Genomic DNA, 23,149 nt, shown 5'->3' with positions numbered 1-23,149 from the left:
GAGTCCTTCATATCAGGAAGTAATGAACATGACTCATTTCTGTAAAGAACCTACAGTCAGTGTGGCACAGAGACTGAAGGGTATGCAGGGCTGGCTATACCTCTAGGGTGTGTGGGTTTTGTGAACATCAGGGGACAGCATTCAGAGTGCTGCTGTGAGAATAGCTGCTGATTTAGTGGATGCAAAGTGGAGATGGCAGATCATCGTCTGCGATCTACCAAGAAAGAAGTACATGCTCCTCAGACATCCTTGTTAGTGGTTAGTACAGCTGCGGTTAAGCCTTCAACATACTTTGAGGACACTGTAATGGGAAGAGGTTAGTATAATGAAGCAATATAAGTCTACACACAACACGACTTCATTATAGCCACAGGTCAAAGCAATCTGGGGACATGGAGGTATGCGGTATTTACTACTGATCATGAAATACCTCTCCTTCAGTGTTGTTCCTATATGCCAGGTCTGTTATCACCACAGTGTACAATTCAACTCCTTTTAGCTTGACACCCATATCAGGTCTATAGGACGCCTATAAAATTCTTTCTCCTGATCTTCATAAAATTTTCACCTACAATTGTCTACATTATGGTATAGAAAACAAACCCTTTCATGACCACTTTTTCATAGTGATTCTCTTCTTGGATTCTACAGCATTTTCCCAAGTAGTGATGAATATGTCTCATATGTCTCCAAGGCTTTGAATTCTTTTTTAATTGGCACATAATTGTGTGTGTGTGTGTGTGTGTGTGAGGGAAGAAGGGAGGGAGGGAGGGAGGGAGGGGGAGAGAGAGAGAGAGAGAGAATGTAATGTTTTGATAATGTGTACCTTGTGTAATGGTTAAGTCAAACTATTTATCACCTCACCTCCTCCTCATCATGAAGTGTCAGTTTCTGAGATAAGCTTTTAAAGTCAAAGAAATACATTATGGATGCCATTGTTTCATGCCCTCCCAGTGAATGAGCAAAAGTATGGCAATTGCTCCATTTGCTTCTAAGCCAGCTTTTCTGAACCTTGCCTGGATGCCTTGGGAAGACAGATCCTCAACACCAGGCATGGATTCAGCTGTCCTGCCCACTGAAATAAACTGCTATAAGGCTACTCCAGCACAGCACTATGCACTTGATCTTAGGCAAAAGGCCAAGAAGTGATAAGCACTATGCATCTTGTCCTATTGTAGGGGATTCTGCACCTCCATCAGGAAGTCTGGGGAGAGCTTCTCTCTTGGTGTGTAGTTAAGAAAAAGATGAAAGCATAATGTCTTATCTGTGCCCAAAATAAGAATTTCCAAAGAATTGGCAGTGGTTGTGTACTTTTTCTTTTTGACTTTCTCAGGGATACACTATTCCATTCACAGAAAGCTATATACTTCAGTTTCAGAAGGTGAAGTGTAGAGTATTGCCATAGCCTTCTCTGTCTAGGAAGCCAGCCGACGCTTAGGAACCACGCATTGTTCTGTACTTCCAGCACATGCTCTGCTTGTCCCCAAGACTGATCCAGAATTAATCTTGAGTCCTAAATTAAGCTATAGCTCCTGTGCTTTTTCTAGAAATTCTCACTATAAATTTTTTGAAACTCTCTTGGAATGCAGTCTTTAAAATCAGACAATTTTTCACACCTTCTCAGAGCTGACTTATAATTGGTCTTGATGTTAACTGGCTGAATATCAGTCCACCTTTTAGACATAGATTGGAGGAGATGGTAAAGAAAACAAGGATAAGATAAAACAAATGATGAGTTAATATAGCTTGGTTGACTACAGTATGGTAAAGAGGATATAGGATGCCTGAAATTCCAAGCTGAAATTGCTAGGGGAGTAGAGAAACAAGAACTTTACTATTATAGCAAAAAGTCAGAAAGTTTTTTTTTTTTTTTTTTTTTTGACAGGCAGAGTGGACAGTGAGAGAGAGAGACAGAGAGGAAGGTCTTCCTTTTGCTGTTGGTTCACCCTCCAATGGCTGCTGCGGCCGGCGCGCTGCGGCCGGTGAGCTGTGGCCGGCGCACCGTGCTGATCCGAAGGCAGGAGCCAGGTGCTTATCCTGGTCTTCCAGGGGGTGCAGGACCCAAGCACTTGGGCCATCCTCCACTGCACTCCCTGGACACAGCAGAGAGCTGGCCTGGAAGAGGGGCAACTGGGACAGAATCCAGCGCCCCAATCGGGACTAGAACCTGGTGAGCCGGCGCCGCAAGGTGGAGGATTAGCCTGTTGAGCCACGGCGCCGGCCTTGAAAGTTTGGTTTTAAAGTGTGTTGCTTGAATTATTAGTTATATCTGCTAAATAAAAATATCCAGCAATCACATTTTATATGATTTCAGTGCAATAAACAGATATAATAGATATATTACTTTACAGTGTAACCTATTATCTGAGGTTTATGAAAATAAACCTATATTATAAATAAATAAATAAAATCCTCAAAGTAGTTTAAAACCCTAACAATCTATTTCATTATCTTCATTAGTGAAAGTAAAGATGGTGATTGTGTTGAAACAGTGAATGGTTTGATTTCATAAAGGAAATATACTGTAAATATTCATAATTATTTTTATAAATATTAAGCAAATATTTGCATAATTCCTTCTTATACATTTTATCTGAAATCAAACCCAGCCTTGATCACTCATTTTTCTCAGAAGCTATTTCCCCAGCATTCATACATGAATCCTGTTCACATAACATGAGATTCAGAAGCTGTCCTTCAGTAGGCACACATTGGTGACTTCTATCAGTATATGAGCTTTTACCTTTTTGAAAATACCAACCATGTTTCTATAACAGGACCAATAGTCCTGTAGATATCATCAACACACAAGTGTAATGTACAGGTGCCAGAAATCTGTGCCCAAAACACTGGAGTTATATTAGTATTGTCGTCAAGAGACTTGCTAAACTCTATGCTTCTAAGCAGACTAGCTTTCTTGTAGTTGCTAAAAGAAGCCACTTTTGTATGGACTACAGAAGTAGTTTCTGCCGTGATGGCAATCTAAACCTTTACAAGCTCCCAAGTCCACCTGCGAATTCTTCCCTTTATGAACATTTCTTCAGGATAGGTTTCCTGGGAGCCACTTGAGCACAGCTTTTTGGCTGTAGTTATCAGACTCTGCTCCTCACACAAGATACACTAACCTCCTCCTTTGTCATTTGCGTTTGTCCTATATGATGCAACATAACTGTCACTCTTATCCTCTCTCCAGCCCTATATAGAGTAACATGCCCTTTCCATAAGAGACCGCACCTAGGCAAGCGCCTCAGTTGTTTTCTGTGTAACTCCCAAGAGGCTGCAAAATGAAAAGTGCCAGTAAAATAAAACAATGCAACTTTCCCAATTACATTAGTGAAGAATAAAACATGCCAGCGCCGCGGCTCAATAGGCTAATCCTCCGCCTGTGGCGCCCACACCTTGGGTTCTAGTCCCGGTTGGGGTGCTGGTCCTGTCCCGGTTGCTCCTCTTCCAGGCCAGCTCTCTGCTGTGGCCCGGGAGTGCAGTGGAGGATGGCCCAAGTCCTTGGGCCCTGCACCTGCATGGAAGACCAGGAGAAGCACCTGACTCCTGCCTTCAGATCAGTGCGGTGCGCAGAGTGCCAGCTGCAGCGGCCATTAAGGGGTGAACCAACGGAAAGGAAGACCTTTCTCTCTGTCTCTCTCTCTCTCTCACTGTCCACTCTGCCTGTCAAAAAAAAAAAAAAAAGAATAAAACATAACTTACTATTTAGCAAGTTGACATTTCATTGCTTTTCAATCTTAAAAACACCATTCTTGTATCTTCTTATGATTCTGATTAGAAACATACTTAATGTTTGCAGAGTCGAACAAGTGAGGGAAAAGCCATTCCCCATATGCATTGTTTTGCCTATCACTCCTGCACATAACAGCACATTCAGTGTGTGTTACCACTAGTTATATTGTGAAGAGCCACTGAACGGCTTTAGAATGAGTCTTCCAAGAGATGTGAGGATGTGAGGAGTGTTTTATCAGCTTCCATCCTCCAAAGATTGCCCAACAGGATATAAACTTTCTTGCACTTCTAGGTTATACATGCATCAGAATGAACAAGTTTTTGCAAACATTTCACATGGAGGTTAGGGGCAGAGTAACCTTAGATCTGAAAATAAAAGATAAATGGTGCAAGTAAGGGGAAGTTGAGTTTGACACTGGCTCATATCTTTGAGCAGCTGGTTGGCACAACAACTGCTACAGTTAAAAGATTGGACAAGAGCCAAGAGATAAATGAAAAGGTACTCAGTCATCAGGGAAATGCAAATCAAAACCACCATGAGCTGTCACCGCATTCCTGAGAGGATGGTTATTCTCAAAAAGACAAGAAGCAAATGTTGGTGAGGATGTGGAAAAAAGGGAACCTTCTATACTGTTGGTAGGAATGTAAATTAGTACAATCATTAAGAACAGAAAGAAGGTTCCTCAAAAGATTAAAAATTGAACTGCCATGTGACCCAGAAATCCTTATTTTGGGTATCCCAAAGGAAGTGAATCCACACCATACAGAAGTAACTGCACTCCTCCGTTCATTGTAGCATTATTCACAGAGGTCAAGAGATGGAAAGAATTTAGGTACCTATTAACAGATAAGTGGATGCAGAAAACATGGGGCACACATATACAATGAAATATTATTCCATCACAGAAAATAAGGAAATCCTGCCATTTTTGATGACAGAGATGAACTTTGTGGGCATAATGCTAAGTGCAATAAGAGAAACACATACTGCACAATGTCGCATACATGTAAAACCTAAAAGAGTTGAACTCACAGAATCAGAGTAAAACGATAGTTACCAGGGACAGGGGCATGGGAGAAAGGGGGAAACTTTAGCCAAATGGAAACAATGTTCTAGTCATGGGATTCGTAAGTTCAGGTAATATAATGTATAGCATGGTGAGAGGCCCTGGCTCTTTAAGGAGCTCTATTGCCAGACAGAGGATGAAACTATAAATAAGTATTTTTAACTCAATATGACTAATTCTATAATCTGAGGTCTAGTGGTGATCCCAAAGACGGGATAATTCTATTCTTGTCTGGGTGGGGGAAGAAAAGAGAATGACAATTTGCCAGGGAAAATAAGAAGTGGGGAGGTGTGGCAGGGCATTCCATAAGGAGACATTAATCAAAGCCATGAGGGCTAAAAGCAGCAGGGAACATTTAAAAAATCAGATGTGGTTTAGAATGGGTAGATTACAAGTTGTGTGCAGGGAGAAGAAAGGAAATTTTTTTTTTTACATATCAGGACTTAATTACACTAACAGCTAGAGTTTTTTTTTTTTTTTTTTGAAAGGCAGAGTTACAGAGATGCAGAAAGAGAGAGAGAGAGAGTGAGAGCGAGAGAGTGAAAGTCTTCCATCTGCTGGCTCACTCCCCAGATGGCTGCAATGGCCGGAGCTGCACTGATCTGAAGCCAGGAGTTTCTTCTGGATCTCTCACATGGGTGTAGGGGCCCAAGGACTTGGGCCATCTTCTACTGTTTTCCCAGGCCTTAGCAGAACTGGATTGGAAGTGGAGCAGCCGGGACTTGAATCTGCTTTACTTGCTATGCCACAGCACCGGCCCCACAGCTGGAGTTTTGTGGCAGAGAGGTTGAAAAAAGATAACTTGAATATTTTAAATTAGGGTTTCAGATGTTGGCTTTTAAGAATGTGGGTATAATTTCTACAATTTTTTTAAAAAAAGATTTATTTGAAAGAAGTAGAGTGAGATAGTGAGAGATCTTCCATCTGTTTGTTCACTCCCCAAATGATCACAACCCTAGCCAAAGCCAGGAGCATGGAACTCCATCCAACTTTCCTATGTGGGTAGCAGTGAACCAAGTACTTGAGCCACCTTCTGCTGCTTTCCCAGGTTCCTTAGCAGGGAGCTGTATTGGAAGTGGAACAACAGAGATTTGAATTGGCTCTCATAACGGATGCCAGCATGACAGGCAGTGGCTTAACCAACTGCACCAGAATGCTATTCCCAAAATTAAAATTTTACAAATTGTACACACAGCTCCAGACCTCCAGCTTCTCTTGAAAAACAGGACAATCTGATGAGTGGGGCCTATACTCGTTCCTATGTGGCAACAAATGGCTGGAGTCAAGAGCAGCTCGCTTTCTTAGCTGCCTATATGTGGTATCTTACATTCAACTCTTTTACTCAATTTTGCTACCTGCCTGGGCTCTGCAGATATTTGTAGCTCACATTTCCACTGGAGACAATGGTTTGGGGGCATTGAAAAGCTAGGTGCAGGGGAATAATATGACCAGATTTTTCACTATTAAGGATGTGAAAGCTGGATTGGCATGGGATAAATCTGAAAGCTGGGAGCCAGTTAAATAAATGTCAGTCTAGGAAAGAGATGACAAATGTTTACTTGAACTTAGCCACTTTGGGGCTGAAGGTGAGATAATGGAGTCGGAATAGATTGAGATTTGGTGACAGAGTGTGAAGGGTAATGGAGTGAAAGGAGTCCAGGGTGGTTCATTGCATGGGCAACTGGGTGTTCTGTATTGCCATCAATCTAGATTCTGAGGTCAATACAGTGATCCAATGAATACATTCATAGATTATGTTGCTTTTAAGGCCTGATGGCTGCCCAATAGGCAATTGTATATATAGATCTGGAGCCATGAATTTGGGATCTGTGAGCACATTCATGGTGCTAGAGGACCTAGTGATTTGAGTGGTAAAAAAAGAACCAACAGGGAAATCCTGGGAACACCAGAGGGTGCAGAATGGAACGGGGCCAAGTGAACCAATAGGGATGTACAATTGGCATTGTTTATTTTGACACATTACTAATGCTTTGAAATATTATAAATTAGAGTTGATTAATTTCACAAAATATACTTTAAATACTAATGACAATATTATTTAAGGATTGGAACCTCTCCCTGTGGGTTCCATGGGATGGCTATGACCTAAACAACACATAATAAAAACCCAGAGTGCCATTCACCTGACTCTTATGAACAGGCAAAGTAATTTTAAATGTAAATAAAAATCCATCTCAATAATTCTATACATCATTTGCACACGATGATGTATAGAATTATTGGCAAGTTACGTTAGCTGTTACATTAGTATCTTTTTCTCTGAGAGTGGTTATCTGTAAGCAGAAATATGTAATAGAACAGACTTGAAAGACTAAACTCAAATTTCTTAATTTCCCAGCATAAGTGGCAATTAGATTCACACCATCATGTTTTATATGTTCAGTTTAATACAGCTTTATGGATTAGGACAGAGTTGTTTCCTTGGCTGAGGAGTAGAGAATTTTATGTGAGGGGTCATAGCTATTCCTCTAAGGAACATATGCAGCATAAGTAATTAGAAGATTGGGGAAGTTGGAGGAATGTATAAGTGAGCTTCAGTGGAGTTGTCATTTGGAAGTAAAACCGGTGAAATCTTGAACATAAAACAAATGAATTCAAAATAATGCACATTGTTCTCATGTTTATCAACTCAGAACATTCATTTCAGAGGCTTACTAAGACTTTATGGAGAAGAATAAGATTTCTCATTTCCGTGAACATTTTGTAATACCAGTATGGCTACTGCCTTTCTTAGCATCTATTTGGAAGAAGTTCAAGACAGGATTTATCATCTTGTGAATACTCAGGAAATTGCTATGTGTAATTTCCATTAGCATTTTGGGGAATAATCTGAGTAAGGCCCCTTTGCTTGGATATAATGACCCTTAATTTTGCATTTTTAATATTCATATTTCTCTCCCCAGTCCTTTCTCTATTGAATATATGCTTCTCTTTTTCCTGGTACATTCTGACTGTTCTTCCTAGAGGAAGGCATTTAGGCAATATAAACATATCAACATGCACTATAGTTTGAAATATTTATTGCTGAACAACATCACAAGTGAATGGGGCTCTACTGATGATAATGGAAGTCACTTTCTTTTATGATTTTTCCTAGTTAATCTTCTTATGATCTCTGTTTGACTTCCCTTCTTGGCCTCCTGTATATGTAAGATGTAATGAGTTTCTCACATGAAGAGATTAAAAGTGCTGCCAAGTTCCTTAAATTATCTGTTTTTGATTGTGTGCAATATCTAGAAAGGACTGAGCTGAGAGGGGGGAAAGTATTCTCATGGAAGGTTTCCTGTTTGGCTCCTATAAATTAGGACATCATAAACTGTAATCACTTTTTACCACATTCTATAATCATTTTCCTTAATTTTTGTTCTCAGCAGTAGTCTACATTTCATCACTCCAAAATGGTCTTATTCTCGAAAAAATTGCATTCCAGTGGTTTCTGAGCTATAGTAGTTCTCTCAAGATTCTGTTCTTTAAAATAATAACTCTAAGGGAAACATCAGAGCTTTGAGGTATATGGGTGTTCTAACATAACACTGAATGTAAGAATAGTTTACTAATCCTTATGTACCTTATATAACACACATCCTTCACCTTCTCTCTAATCATAATCCCCTAATTATAGGAAAGGATTTTAGATAACTCTGTTTTTCTCTAAAATTCATTTCACTTGCATTAATTAGGCAAATGACTTGTTAGGTAAATGTGCTATATATTTTATTGGTATTTTATTTTTAAACCTGGCTCATGACAAGAAAGTAGAGAATCACAGAATCAAAAAGGGAGTTGATTCTGGAGTTGGGTTGTTTTATGAAAAAAAAAATCCTCAATATTGAAATTAAACTTAAGGTTCAGCATAATGTTGTCTCAACTGAAAAAAATTACCTTTTAATTGCAATTTTCTATGATAGGCAGAGAAACAGAGACAGAGAGAACTCCAATCCATGGTCTAAGTGCCCATAATGGCTGGGGGTAGAGGGTGAGGATTTAACCCAAAAGTCAGGGCCTCAATCCAGGCCTCCTACTTAAGTGGTAGGGGCCCAACTACTTGAACATCACTGTTGTTTCCTAGGGTTTGCATTAGCAGGAAGCTAGAGTCATGATACAGGGCTGGATGCTGAACTTAGTTACTCCGATGTGAGAGGCAGTCATCTTAATCTTTAGTCTAAATGACCATGCTTCGACTTTCTTATGGGAAGTTTGTGAGATCAGAAATATTCAGAATAAAATTTTTAATTAATCTTTTAAGGAATATAAGTTTCATATGTACAACTTTAGGAATATAGTTATTCTTCCCACCACATCTGCCCTTCCACCCATACTCCCATCTCTCCTCTTCCTCCTCCCTCTCCTATTTCCAGTCCCAAACTCCATTAAGATTCATTATCAATTAACTTTGTACACAGAAGACCAACTGTATACCAAGTAAAGATTTCAACAATTTGTGCACACGTGTGTGCCCACACACACATATACAAATTGTTTGAGAACAAGTATCACAGTTAACTCTCATAGCTCATTGAGGACAGAAGTCCTACATGGGGAGTTAGTGCACAGTGTCTCTTGTTGTTAATTTAACAATTAAAACTCTTATGTATGGCATCAGTAACTACCTGAGGCTCTTGACATGAACTGCCTAGCTTATGGAAGCCTTTTGAATCCACCAACTCCATCAGTATTTAGACAAGGCCATAAGCAAAGTAGAAGTTCTCTCCTCCCTTTAGAGAAAAGTACATCTTTTGATGACTATTTCTTTTTGTTGGAATCTCACTCACAGAGATCCTTCATGAGGAATATTTTTTTTTTTGGCCACAATATCTTGGCCTTCCATGCCTGAAACGCTCTCACGGGCTTTTCAGCCAGACCAGGAAGCTTAATGGCTGTAATACTTAAAGCAATTGTAATTCTATGAGTCTACTATGTGGACTGCTTTCCATGTTAAAACATTCTCTCCTTTTTAATTCTATCTACTATAGCTACCCCCACACTTCATCCTATTTATATGGTCATTTAACACTTAATCTTATCTATATGATCACTTTAGCACTTAAGATGACATTTTTATCATATGACATTTTATTAGATTTTTTTGGTAGCTATTGTGAATGGGATTGGTCTTAAAAGTTTAGTCTTGGAGGCTAGTGCCAGCACCCTGGGTTCTAGTCCCGGTTGGGGCGCCGGTTCTGTCCCAGTTGCTCATCTTCCAGTCCAGCTCTCTACTGTGGCCCGGGAGTGCAGCGGAGGATGGCCCAGGACCTTGGGCCCTGCACCCGCATGGGAGACCAGGAGGAAGCACCTGGCTCCTGGCTTTGGATCGGTGCAGCACACCGGCTGTAGCGGCCACTTGGGGGTGAACCAACGGAAAAAGGAAGACCTTTCTCTCTGTCTCTCTCTCACTGTCTAACTCTGCCTGTCAAAAAAAGGAAAAAAAAAAAAAGAAGTTCAGTCTTGGGGCTGGCATTGTGGCATAGTGGGTAAAGCTGCCACCTACAGTGCTAGCATCCCATATGGGCACCATTTCAAGTCCTGGCTGCTCCACTTCTGATCCATCTCTCTGCTATGGCCTGGGAGGGCAGTGGAGGATGGCCCAAGTCTTTGGGCCCCCTCCCCTTGTGGGCGACCTGGAATAAATGCCTGGCTCCTAGCTTCAGATCAGCACAGCTCTGGCCATTGCAGCCATCTGGGGGATGAACCAGCAGATAGACCTCTTTCTCTCTGCCTCTTCTCTTCTGTGTAACTCTGCTATTCAAAATAAATAAGTAAATCTTTAAAAATTCAGTCTCAGCCTTGGAATTGTCTGTGTATACCAAAGCTTTTGATTTTTGTGTATTGATTTTATACCCTGCTACTTTACAAAACTCTTCTATGAGTTCCAATAGTCTCTTGGTGAAGTTTTTTGGATCACCAATATATAGAATCATGTTATCTGCAAATAGGGATAGTTTGACTTCCTCTTCCCCAATCTGTATCCCTTTGATTTCTTTTTCTTGCCTAATGGCTCTGGATAATACTTCCAGGACTATATTGATTAGCAATGGTGAGAGTGGGCAGCCTTGTCTTGTACCAGATCTCAGTAGGAATGCTTCCAACTTTTCCCCATTCAATAGGACGCTGCTCATGGGTTTGTCATAAATTGCTTTGTTTTGTTGAGGAATGTTCCTTCTATACCCAATTTGCTTAAAGTTTTCATCATGAAAGGGTGTTGTATTTTATCAAATGTTTTCTCTTCCTCTATTGAGATTATCATGTGGTTTTTGTTCTTCAGTTTGTTAATGTGATGTATCACATTAATTGATTTGTGAATATTGAACCATCGATGCATACCAGTGACACATCCCACTTGGTCTGGGTGGATGATCTTTCTGATGTGTTGTTGGATTTGATTGGATAGAATTTTGTTGAGGATTTTGCATCTATGTTCATCAGGAAAATTTGTCTGTAATTCTCTTTCTCTGTTGCATATTTTTCAGGTTTAGGAATTAAGGTGATGCTGGCTTTGTAGGAAGAATGTGGGAGGATTCCCTCCCTTTCAGTTGTTTTGAATAACCTGAGAAGAATTGGAGTTAGTTCTTCTTAAATATCTCGTAGTAATCCACAGTGAATCCATCCAGTCCTGGGCTTTTCTTTGTTGGGAGGGTCTTTATTACTAATTCAGTTTTCACCTGGTTATGGGTCTCTATAAGGTTTTCTACGTCTTCATGGCTCAATTTAGGTAGGTCGTATGTGTCCAGGAACCTATCCATTTCTTCTAGGTTTCCCAGTTTGTTGGCATACCAGATTAAATTTTCTTAAGTACATTCCATGAATGTAGCCACTGTAGATTTTATAGATTATAAAAATTACACATTGATCTCAGAATATAAGGAGCAAGTAATCTATTTGAGAAGTGGGGTATGCATGCAAAATGGTTATAGAATAAACTTCTTAAAATAAGGTGCTAAATGTAGTTAACTACTTTTAATAAGCATTTATTGAAAGCCAAGCATTGTTGTAGTTTATGTGAGAAATGAAAATAAGTGCCCTCTACCCACTATGAAAGGTACTGGTACACATATTTGAGTCTAAACCTCACTTTTCTCAAGACCTCCATTCATAGAGTAGTTGACCTAATGTATAGTCTCAATGTGAATTTTTCTTTTCTTATAACCTAAATTCTATTTCTTTCTTGTGAATTATTCAGAACTGAACTCTGGTCCCACAAACTGTGTGAAACCTTAACGATTTTATTCCATCTTGTTTACAAAATGTCAGAGGCAGAGATGGTGAGGATAGAAAGTATTTTCTGCGTAAGAAGTTAGTCAGCCTGAGGTTTCTTACTGGGATTACAGAATCCAAGTAGTGTCATTCTGGGTAGTCATTTGGCTATGAGATTTAGATATTGGTAAATATATATTTGATAATCTGGGTTAGAAACTTCTGCCTCCACCCCCCTCAATTATTAATCAAGCACCTGCTTTGGATGAGGCATTGTTCTAGGGTTGCTATTAGAATAAAGAAGCCAGGTCTCTTCAGTCTTAGACCAATAGTCTAGTGAGAAGCACAGATAAGAATCAATATTAATTTATATAGTGGTAAATGAAATGAAAATAGAGCAAGATAGCCTGTTATAGAGTGACTGGGAGGGGTCTGCTTTCGGCAGTATTCATGGACATACATCAGAGATGTGTTAGACAAAGATTGAGCTAAGTCATTAGGAAGGGGCACAGAATGGCCTTGAAGGACAAGCAGGAGTGAGGCCTTCCAGGCAAAGGTCTGGGCAGAGAAAAGTATGGGTTTGTGGGAATAAAAAGGAAGGAAGAAGTTGAGGAGAAAGGCAGAGGGCTAGCCTGTTGGCCCTTGGGAATAACAGGAAATAAATTTGATGTGTGGAATCCAATCCAAATAGGCCTTCTTTTTTCTTATTTTTGTTTTTTGACAGGCAAAGTGGACAGTGAGAGAGAGAGAGAGACAGAGAGAAAGGTCTTCCTTTGCCGTTGGTTCGCCCTCAAATGGCCGCCACGGTCGGCACGCTGCGGCTGGCGCACCGTGCTGATCTGAAGGCAGGAGCCAGGTGCTTATCCTGGTCTCCCATGTGGGTGCAGGACCCAAGGACTTGGGCCATCCTCCACTGCACTCCCTGGCCACAGCAGAGAGCTGGCCTGGAAGAGGGGCAACCGGGACAGAGTCTGGCGCCCCGACCGGGACTAGAACCTGGTGTGCTGGCGCCGCAAGGTGGAGGATTAGCCTATTGAGCTGCAGTGCCAGCCACAAATAGGCCTTCATTTATTGAGTTGTGTCTTCAAACAAGGGGGTGTCGAAATAAATAGCTGAAAAGCTACTTGAAATAATGGCTAAAAGCCACCACTTTCAGAGTCTTGAGCAGATTGAGAAAAACAAAAGTTATTCCAATAGGAAAATGTGTACAGAATAGATTGATCCCAAGGAGCACTGAAGTCAGGAAAGTCACTAGAAAGCACTGCAGCCATCTAGTGATATAGATGGCATTTGTGCAGCATGTTTTATTTCATACTCCATCTATTCATTCATCCAGACATATCCACTGAGCATTTGTTAGGCTCCAAGTGGAATGCAAAGCACCAGACACACAACAGTGAGTCAACCAGAGATGGTTCCAGTCCTCATGGAGATCCTAGTCTAGTGGATAAACAGGCACTGGTCAAGGAATCAAAAAACTAGATGTCTAGTTTCAAACTATGTTAAGCACCTTAGAAGACAAGAGTATTATGGAGACATATAAATCAGGGACTGATTTCATGTAGTGGTGAGTAAGACTGTCCTGATAGACCCTGGAGCTGAAATTTGGGACTGAATAAGTATTGATTAGAAGAGGCCAGGGGGGAAGCAGGGAAGGAGTAAGAACATCCCCAGCCAAAGAATGGTATGTTCCACATCCACATAGCTGAGGGGAATGGGCTGCTTAGAGATCTGTACATGGCTGGTACAGCTGGAACACACAGCATGAATTGGTAATTGGTATGAGGTTATGAATTGGTGGTCCAAACCCTAGGGAGCTTATAGTGTACAGCTGGAAGTTCAGATGTCACCCATCAAAGCAATGGAACCCACTGAAAGATGTGAGACAGGGGAATGTGAATGTGGGCAGGAATGATATGAGAGCAAATGCATGTTTTGAAAATAATCACTTTAGCATCAGTAAAATAGAGGGAAACGAGCAAGATTGGCTGCAGAGAAGTTCCTGTAGGATTAGGGTTGTGGCTCTGTTGATGGGGAGGAGTATGGATCTAAAAGATAATTAAAGGGACAATCAGGAGGCACAGGCAACAGGGCTTGGATATATGGTGTGCCAGGGACATATAGCATGAAGGCGATTCCTGGATTTCTGCCTTGTGCATATAGATTATGTCTTCACAGCAACCCGTGCAGGTAATGATTATCCCATTTTGTGTTCATCTGAGGTTCTAGGTAGTTAATACAGTGTGTTTCAGGGAACATCATTAATGTCAACAAGGTAGGACTCAAATTTACTTCAGAACCTGAGTTCTTCTGAACCTGTCCTTCTGAGTTGATTGCAGGAGTAAGGACTGTGGCTCAGTGATGGTGACATAATAGCTTTGGTCTTTGTATCTCAGATCCAAAGAATCCTATCATGGGGAGGGATTGTAGAGAACTTCCTGGTGTTTTTCTTCTGTGACTGTGACCAATAGTGGGGAATGTATTTTACACTGCCTATCAGGCACAGAGTGAGAAAGAGAATGGAAACCAAAGTTTCCTCAAACAGCATTACTATGTTGACATGAAATGCAGTGTGTTACTTCTTGGTGCTACTTTCTTACATAAGAAAATGCTGATTGCTGCATATAACATTGATTTATGAGCTACTAATGAGTTGTTTGAAAAGCATAGATCTAATTCCCTTCATTATTAGCTGCGAATCTGAGGCCCAGACTGGGAAATGATTTTTTTCAAGATCTCACAGCCCCAGGTGACTGATTCCCTGACTTAGTCCAGTGCTCACTCTTCCCATTGGACAATTTGGCTTTGTCAGCGTCATGAATAAAACTGGCTGACAGTTTTAGGAAAAAACAGCTATTGATAATTTTTAACTTAATGGCATTTAGTTTGTTTCTTCCTCTAGAAGTCTTGTTTCACACACAGGTTAGGCCCTCCAGGACCAATTACATAAACAGTGCAAGATTTTATTTGAAAAGAAAAGGACATGGAAGCATCAAGATAGGAGTGTGTAATCTTTACGATTCGGAGGAAGACTAATAAAAAAGCCACAGAAAATGGAAAGCAGTTATCAAAGAGGTGATAAAAAATATACTTACAAAGCTACCTGGAAGCCAAGGGACAATTGTGAGACCAAGAAGAAAGACCAAATCTTTATGCTTAGCAAAAATGCCAGGTAGAGAGCAGAAATCTTGAGTGACGTTTGCAAGATCAGATACTGTATTCCACGAGTGAAGTTTAAACATAAATGGAACACAGGAGATAAAAAGTCTTAGGTAGTTTATATTGAGAAATGGTGGGACATTTTAGAAAAAAATTAACAGAGCTATCAGACGTAAGGATTTAATAAAATGAAAATTTGAAATTTACTTGGCTGAAGTGAATTCAGTAGCTTACGGTAAGATTAAGAGAGAAGACAGAAAAAGATTTGCTTCCTTCTTTTTACACCACATCCTATGACCTTGACAGAAATATAAATTAATTGTTTAAAATCCTGACTAGTTGCTGGATATTTTCCCCATATAAAAGCACAAGTGAGACTTAGGAAGCCCTGAAACAGCTAGGACAGGAGAAAGGAAGGCCCGGAAGTCTGATGGTGGATGAATCAGAAAACGGCGAAACGACTGGATGGGGAAACTTTTTGTTCTAAACACCAACCTGGGGAGGGCGTCAAGGGTAGGGCTGAGGGAAGGAAACTATTGTTGCTTCTAAGCATAGCCTTGGAGGGACCCTTTATGTGCACACCCACCCAGCAAGTATTTCCCAAACCCTTGCTAGGTGTCAGACGCTGTGCAAGGCTCTGGAGACACAATTTATGAAGACAGCTGGTTTTTGTCCTTTAGGTGTCTGTAGCCTACTACGGAGGCAAAGGCTATTCCAAACGGTTTCATGCGTGCTGCATAGAAGAGGGACAAGGTGCCAGGGAAGCAGACAAAGGGCACCTGACTTGGTCATGGTGTGTCAGGAAAGACTTTCTGGATGAATAATATGAGTAGGATAAGTAGAAGTTAGGCAGATGAAGGGTGAAGCAGATAGATTTATTTGTTTCAAGGAATACACAATAAAATAATATCTTTATAAAGCAATACAACTAGCACATAATGAGCAGTTTTAAATATTTTATTACTGTCATTTACAGACACTGGTCTAATGGTATCTTTCTTTTGATTTCCCATATAAAGCAACCAAATCACAGAATGTTGCCTCAAATACAGCTCATAGAATATTACTGTTTCATTGTCTACAATTATTTTAAAGGCCTACAAAATACTGATGCTTCCTATTGCAATTCATTTTACTTGCAGAAGAAAATTACAAGTAAGACATATGAAAACTGCAGAACATGTCATATATAGAGTTCTCTTCATGTAAGGAAAATGTAAACTAGAATCTGAGTAATAGAAATGAAAGGAACTACAGAGGCCATCCTTCCCTTTATCATGTGAGAAAAATGGGTGAGCCATTTGTATAAACAATATTGCTAGTTAGTAACAGAGACTGGACTAAACAGTAGGTGTTCAATATCCATTTCCTTTGTATCATGCTGCCACTTCTTTTTTTTATTTATTTAGTAAATATAAATTTCCAAAGTACAGTTTATGGATTACATTGGCTTCCCCCCCCCCATAACTTCCCTCCCACTCGCACCCCTCCCATCTCCCACTCCCTCTCCCCTTCCATTCACATCAAGATTCATTTTCAATTCTCTTTATATACAGAAGATCGATTCAGTATATATTAAGTAAAGATTTCATCAGTTTGCACCCACACAGAAACACAAAGTGTAAAATATGTTTCAGTACTAGTTATAGCATTACTTTACATTGGACAACACATTAAGGACAGATCCCACATGGGACGTAAGTACACAGTGACTCCTGTTGTTGACTTAACAATTTGACACTCTTGTTTATGGCATCAGTAATCTCCCTAGGCTCTAGTCATGAGTTGCCAGGGCTATGGAAGTCTTTAGAGTTCGCTGACTTTGATCTTATTCTGATAGGGTCATAGTCAAAGTGGAAGTTCTCTCCTCCCTTCAGAGAAAGGTACCTCCTTCTTTGATGGCCCCATTCTTTCCACTGGGATCTCACTTGCAGAGATCTTTCATTTAGGTTTTTGGTTTTTTTTTTTTTTTTTTTTTTTTGCCAGAGTGTCTTGGCTTTCCATGCCTACAATACTCTCATGGGCTCTTCAGCCAGATCTGAATGCCTTAAGGGCTGATTCTGAGGCCAGAGTCATGCTGCCACTTCTAACAATTTTTTCAAAGCTCTCAGTTTTGATATGAAATTATATTAATGTTGTTGCCTTAATGTTAATTCCAATTATTACCTTTGAAATTTTCATGGACTTCATTTTATGTTTTTCTTTATTCCCTCCAAGAATATACAATTATGTGTTTATTAATTTCCTTGAACATTTTACCTTACATTAAGAGCAAAGAGTACATATAATACTGTTTACCATTTCCATTATGAAACTTTAGTTTATTATTTGAGTAGATGAGCATGTTTTAATGTCATTTGTACTCTGGTAGGTTAAGGCCTGATCTAACACTGTACCCTTGGCAGGAATATTAAATTAGGTATTAACTGAAGAACTGGGAAAATGTCCTGTAGTTAATAATCTAAATAATGCTTTCCTTATAACATGCTCGTGGCTGCTACTGAGGTAATGTTCTTTCATGGTTATTATTGCTGCACAGTTATGTTCACATGCTCCACTTAAAGCTATATAATTAGCAAACCCTTTGAAATAAAACTAAAATGCTCTTCTGGGCTATTCTTCCTTTTGCTTACAGTTCCCTCAGAAGTCTCTAGTGCTAACATTGATTCCTCTGCTCACCTGCTAGCTTTCTTATTCTTAGGCATCTCAGAAATACTGTAATTGTCTGTCATTCTCTCCACATGGGAGCCATCCACATCCCATGGCTGTCTCAGTGAGGATCCACTGGATAGGAATATTTTTTTTCCAGTGGTACCCTTTTCCCGCTGGATTCTTCCCCTTGTTCAGTGTGCATTCTGAAAAGCCCAGTTTCACTTTATTGCTTAGATACTGATTGCTGCTGAGCCCATTTCTCATTGTCAAAATCTCACAACTCTAGATTCAATACTTTTTTCCCTTTTGGTACAGTTACAATTATAGATTCTATGAATTATTGACTTCAGGTAAACAAACATTTAAGGGTCCCTGACCACTCCCATGATTGCAATATTAAATAGAAGTAGTTTGGTTTCCAAAGGTTGGTGCATTGTCCTAGATTTTTTGTTTGTTCATGTGCTATTTGATGTCTACAACCCATTGGCTTTTGATTGTTGAACTTGCAGCTATTCCCAGCTGTTTCAGGATGCTATGGTGCATGCATTCCTTTGACAAGTATCAACAATCTTTTCTGGAGGACAAAAGCAGAATCAATTTAGACCTATGACACCAAGGAACACCTATATTGTGGATAAATTGGTTACCCCAGTTTGATTTATCTGAGTTTCTTTTTTTTCTTTTGGCTATACTTGCCTTCAGAAACAGAAGTTTTCTTTTAGGTATTTGTTTTTGCTTTTGCTTCTTTAGTTCATTTGGCATCATATATGCAAAGACTATTCAATAGTAGAGTTCTCATAAGTTACTCTTAAATCAAAAGATGAGAAATGTAGCTCCAAAACCTATTTCCATTTAAATTTACAGTAGTCTCAGTGCTCAGAAAAGACTGAATGTATGCTTGTTTTCTTTCCTTAAAAGCATATTTTATTTTTATTTGAAAGGCAGGGCTAGGGGCCGGGGAAGGGCTTCCATATGCTGTTTCATTCTGCAAATCCCCACCACTCCTGGGGCTGGACAAGGTTGAAGCCAGGAGCCTGGAACTCAATCCAAATTTTCCACTTGGGTGTCAGAGATCCAAGTTCTCAAGCCATCCCTTGCTATCTCCCATGTCATGCATTATTAGGAGGCTGGAATGGAAGAGGAATGGGGTCTCGACTCACACCCAAGCACACTGATATGAGATACAGGCATGCCAAGTAGCAACTTAACCAGTATGCCAAACCCCTGCCTCTGATATTTCTCTTGTCAATAATTTGATGCATCCCAAACTTTCCCTTCTACTATCTTAGAAACTTGAGACTACAGAGTTTATAATAAGTTGTCTTTTGGGGCATACATTTTATGGTTTGTTTTTAATGTTAAACATCCAAAAAGTTCTGTAGACTTAGATTTGATTTCATCTAAACTCAAACCTACTCTCATTTGCCCTTTGAATAATGTTGAGAATCCTAGAAATCATATCATTCTGTGTGTTGATATTATATAGCTCTGAAGTTAAAATTAAAGGAGTGTAACTATATGATTTTTACATCTACAAACTTTAACAGTATTTTATTAATAGCATCAATTAACCAGTTTGCATTGTAATAATTCAATTTTGTTTTCATTTGGATTATTCAAATCAGAATCTAAACATAATCTACATCACATTGGTTGATTTACTTCCTAGATCTTTCAGTTCATAACCATTCTTCCCTTATTTTGTGTATGTGTGATTTTCAGTCTCTTAAACTTTCACAAATGTCAGTTTTAATGATTATGTCCCCATATGCAATTGTCCAATATGTTTCCTGGGTGGCTGAAACACCTATGGCTTAATAGGTAGATCTAGAGATTTGATTAGATTCATGATTTTCTTTGCCAAGAAGAAAAAAATAAAAAGAAAATCATAGGAATCCTGTATGCTTCCATTGAGGAAAAATGTCAGCTTCTTTCTATCTGATGTTAAGATTATCCAGGATGTTCAGTTGTTGCCAGCCAGATCCATTCATTGGAAAGTTTTCCATTAACTGTTAATGATCATTAATGGGTACTGAAAACTTTACTAGGATCTATTTCATCAGAATACACATAGTGTATTCTAATATTAACATTAGGTTGATGAATTAAATATATTATATAATATTAACATTATTTTGATGAATTAAATATTGGATTAAATAAATATTAACATTATTTCGATGAATTAAATAAATGAAAAGTGACCAGAAGCACCCATGATGTTTTAGTGCTCTGTTAATATAAGGTATAGTATAGAGGGAAGGCAGATACATGGGTTGTGTTCTTAGTGGAAATAATATTTTGAAAATAATTAAAGAGGAGTTGTGTCTGGGAAGTGAAATAAGCAAAGAGAGGAGCATCAGTTGGGATATGTTTCATGGAAAATGTGAATAAAGAGCATTTTATAAAATAGGAGGTACTTGAGTACATTCCAAATGTGGAATTACACCATGAAGCTAAGAATAAGAATGGCCATGTAAGTGAGGGCACAAGAGGAAACTTAACTAGAGATTACATGGGGCACAGTTGGGAGTGGGAACACCAACTTATTTAAATCCTAGAATTCTCAATTGATGTCACCCTTGTGAACTCTCTGGTCTTGTTCTAAATATATTTGCCGGGAGGATTGAATAATCTAGGGACCTACAATCAAGCTCAAAGGTTTGGAAATTGATTTGTTATGAATTAAACTCAGCTGAGTTTATTATTATTTTCCACAAATGGGAAATATAAAGTCATGTAGATAAATGATTTTTTAAAATCTAAACTACAAGGTATCTTTTGGTTCCACAGCTGAAGCCAGGATATTTAAAAAGGAGAGGCAAGGTACACAGGGTTTGATGTGAAATTGTATCAAAATTACAGATGTTAAGCTTAATTTTGGAAATATTGGGGTTTTAAGTGCACATGTGAATAGCCAAGTATTTCACAATTTGTTATAGGATTAGATTGTGGAATAAAAGGTAGAGCTGGTAATATAAATTTTATAGTCAGATACAGAGAAGCACTAAATGTATAGAAGAGGATAAGCACATGAAATACTGATTCCAGTGAGAGGGGCTGGGGTATTAATGTAGACACAGTAAGTAGGATGGACAAAGTGTTGTCCATTGGTGGAGAAGCCAGGGAGACCACGGTGATGACCTGGGAAGGAAAGAGATTTACATAGGAAGCGAGGGTCAAGAAGGTCAGGCAGCACTGTGAGGGCAAAAATGAGGGGGAGTTGAGAACAGTCCTTTGGATATTCAGCGGGGAGGAGAAAGGAGGAGGAATATCACAGTAATACTGGACAAGACATTTGATTTTCACTGGAGCAACTTACAGATAGAAGATGAATTACAGAAAAAAAGGGTTGTAAACAGGAGGCTGGGTCAGAAGGTGCAGGTGATCTGTCTAGGCATGGGGTTCTAAAGAAGGCAAATATGATGCCATGATAAGCCGCTGGTGGGGAAACTGAACTGTATTTCTTATTTATTTATTTATTCATTCATTCGAAAGTCAGAGTTACACAGAGAGAGGAGAGGCAGAGAGAGATCTGATCCAAAGCCAGGAGCTTCTTCCGGGTCTCCCACGTGGGTGTAGGGGCCCAAGGACTTGGGCTATATTCCACTGTTTTCCCAGGCCATAGCAGAGAGCTGGATGGGAAGTGGAGCAGCTGGATCTCGAACCAGTGCCCATATGGGGTGCCGGCTCTTCAGGCCAGGGTGTTAACCCGCTGAGCCACAGCGCTGGCCCCTGAACTGTATTTCAAAACAAGGAGTAGGCACAGGCATGGAAAGCCAAGACACTGTGGCAAAAATGACCTGAATGAAAGATCTCGGTGAACAAGACCCCAGCAGAAAGAACGGGCCATCAAAGAAGGAGGCACCTTTCTCTGAAGGGAGGAAGGAACCTCCACTGTGATTTGGCCTTGTCCAAATAAGATCAGAGTTGGTGAACTCAAGAGGCTTCCATAGCCTTGACAGCTCATGGCAAGAGCCTCGGGTCATTACTGACATCATAAATAAGAGTGTCAATTGTTAAATCAACAATGGGAGTCACTGTGCACCTGCTCCCCACGTAGGCTCTCTGTATTTAATGTGTTTTACTATGAGAATTAATGGTAAAACTACTAGTCGAACGGTACGCTATATCTTGTGTGGTTGTCTGGGTGCAGCCTGTTGAAATCTTTGCTTAGTATATACTAAGTTGATCTTCTGTATATGAAGATAATTGAAAATGAATCTTGATGAAGAGTGGGATGGGAGAGGGAGTGGGAGATGGGATGGCTGCTGGTGGGAAGGAGGTTATAGGGGAAAAAGCCACAACAATGCAAAAGTTACACTTTGTAAATGTACATTTATTAAATAAAATTAAAATAAAACAAGGAGTAGGAAGCTCTTCAGTTTTGTTAAACAGGACAAAATTTTGAATATAAATGCAAAAAGAGGTTAACTATTTAAAGTCACTTTAATCATATTTTTAGGACATTTTATTCAGTTTTACTTTACATATTAATAAATGGTACTTATATCAAATATGTGAGAAAGTAGACATTTAATTGGGAATGCTAGTTCTTTTCATTTTTTAAAAACAAGTTTGCACATCTCCACATTTCTCTTCTTGCTGTTTTCTCAGTCAGGTGTGTAATGGACCATATAAGTCCTTTTATTCCATTAGTTTCATTGGTTTCCTGCTTATGAAAGCCCCATGTGTTTATTGCAGAAATGTCCCTCACAGAAGTTTAAGCATAGACTTGTTTAATTCAATGAAATTAGATAGTCCCATGTTGATAGATCTTTCTGCTCATGGATAGATGATCTTTCACATTAATGAGATCACAAAATGTGATTTTGCATTTGAGTTTAGTTAATATGTTGCAAACTTTTATGTCAATGGATATAGAGACTTAGCACCCTTTCTCAGCAGAAATCATCACATGAAGGTACCATAACTAGTTAAAGCTTTTTTTTGGAAGATACATTTGGGAATTCATCAATTATTTTTTCTTTCAAAAAATTAGTGTTTAGGATAAGTGCCACTTTTTTTAACCTAGAAACATTCAAGGAATGCAAACTTCATGCATTTCACATATACAAATTTAGGAATACAGCAATTCTTCCCACCTTACCTCCCTCCTTTCTTCCTCTCTCCCTCCCTCCTCTATTGCCAGACATTTAAGCTTTTCTCAGTATTTCTATTTTAAGCAGCAATGCAGTGAACATATCTGTGAGTATATTTTTTTGTGCACTTATACAGCTGATTTAATTGTCTTTGAATAATTTCCTAGAAGTATGGTTGTGGGTCAAAGGCATAAGTATTTTATGTTGTTATACATATTGCCG

The 23,149-nt window shown here is 39.3% G+C and overlaps 1 protein-coding gene across 3 annotated transcripts in view; it reads left to right on the top strand.

Moving 5' to 3' along the window:
- The window catches only part of CCDC148 (coiled-coil domain containing 148), a 288,961-nt gene that overhangs the window by 180,504 nt on the left and 85,308 nt on the right, over positions 1 to 23,149 (top strand). The window lies entirely within an intron of this gene.

The sequence above is a fragment of the Lepus europaeus genome, chromosome 1 (assembly GCF_033115175.1).
Source record: "Lepus europaeus isolate LE1 chromosome 1, mLepTim1.pri, whole genome shotgun sequence".
Lineage (NCBI taxonomy): Eukaryota > Metazoa > Chordata > Mammalia > Lagomorpha > Leporidae > Lepus > Lepus europaeus.
This window is presented reverse-complemented; position numbering and strand designations above follow the sequence as displayed.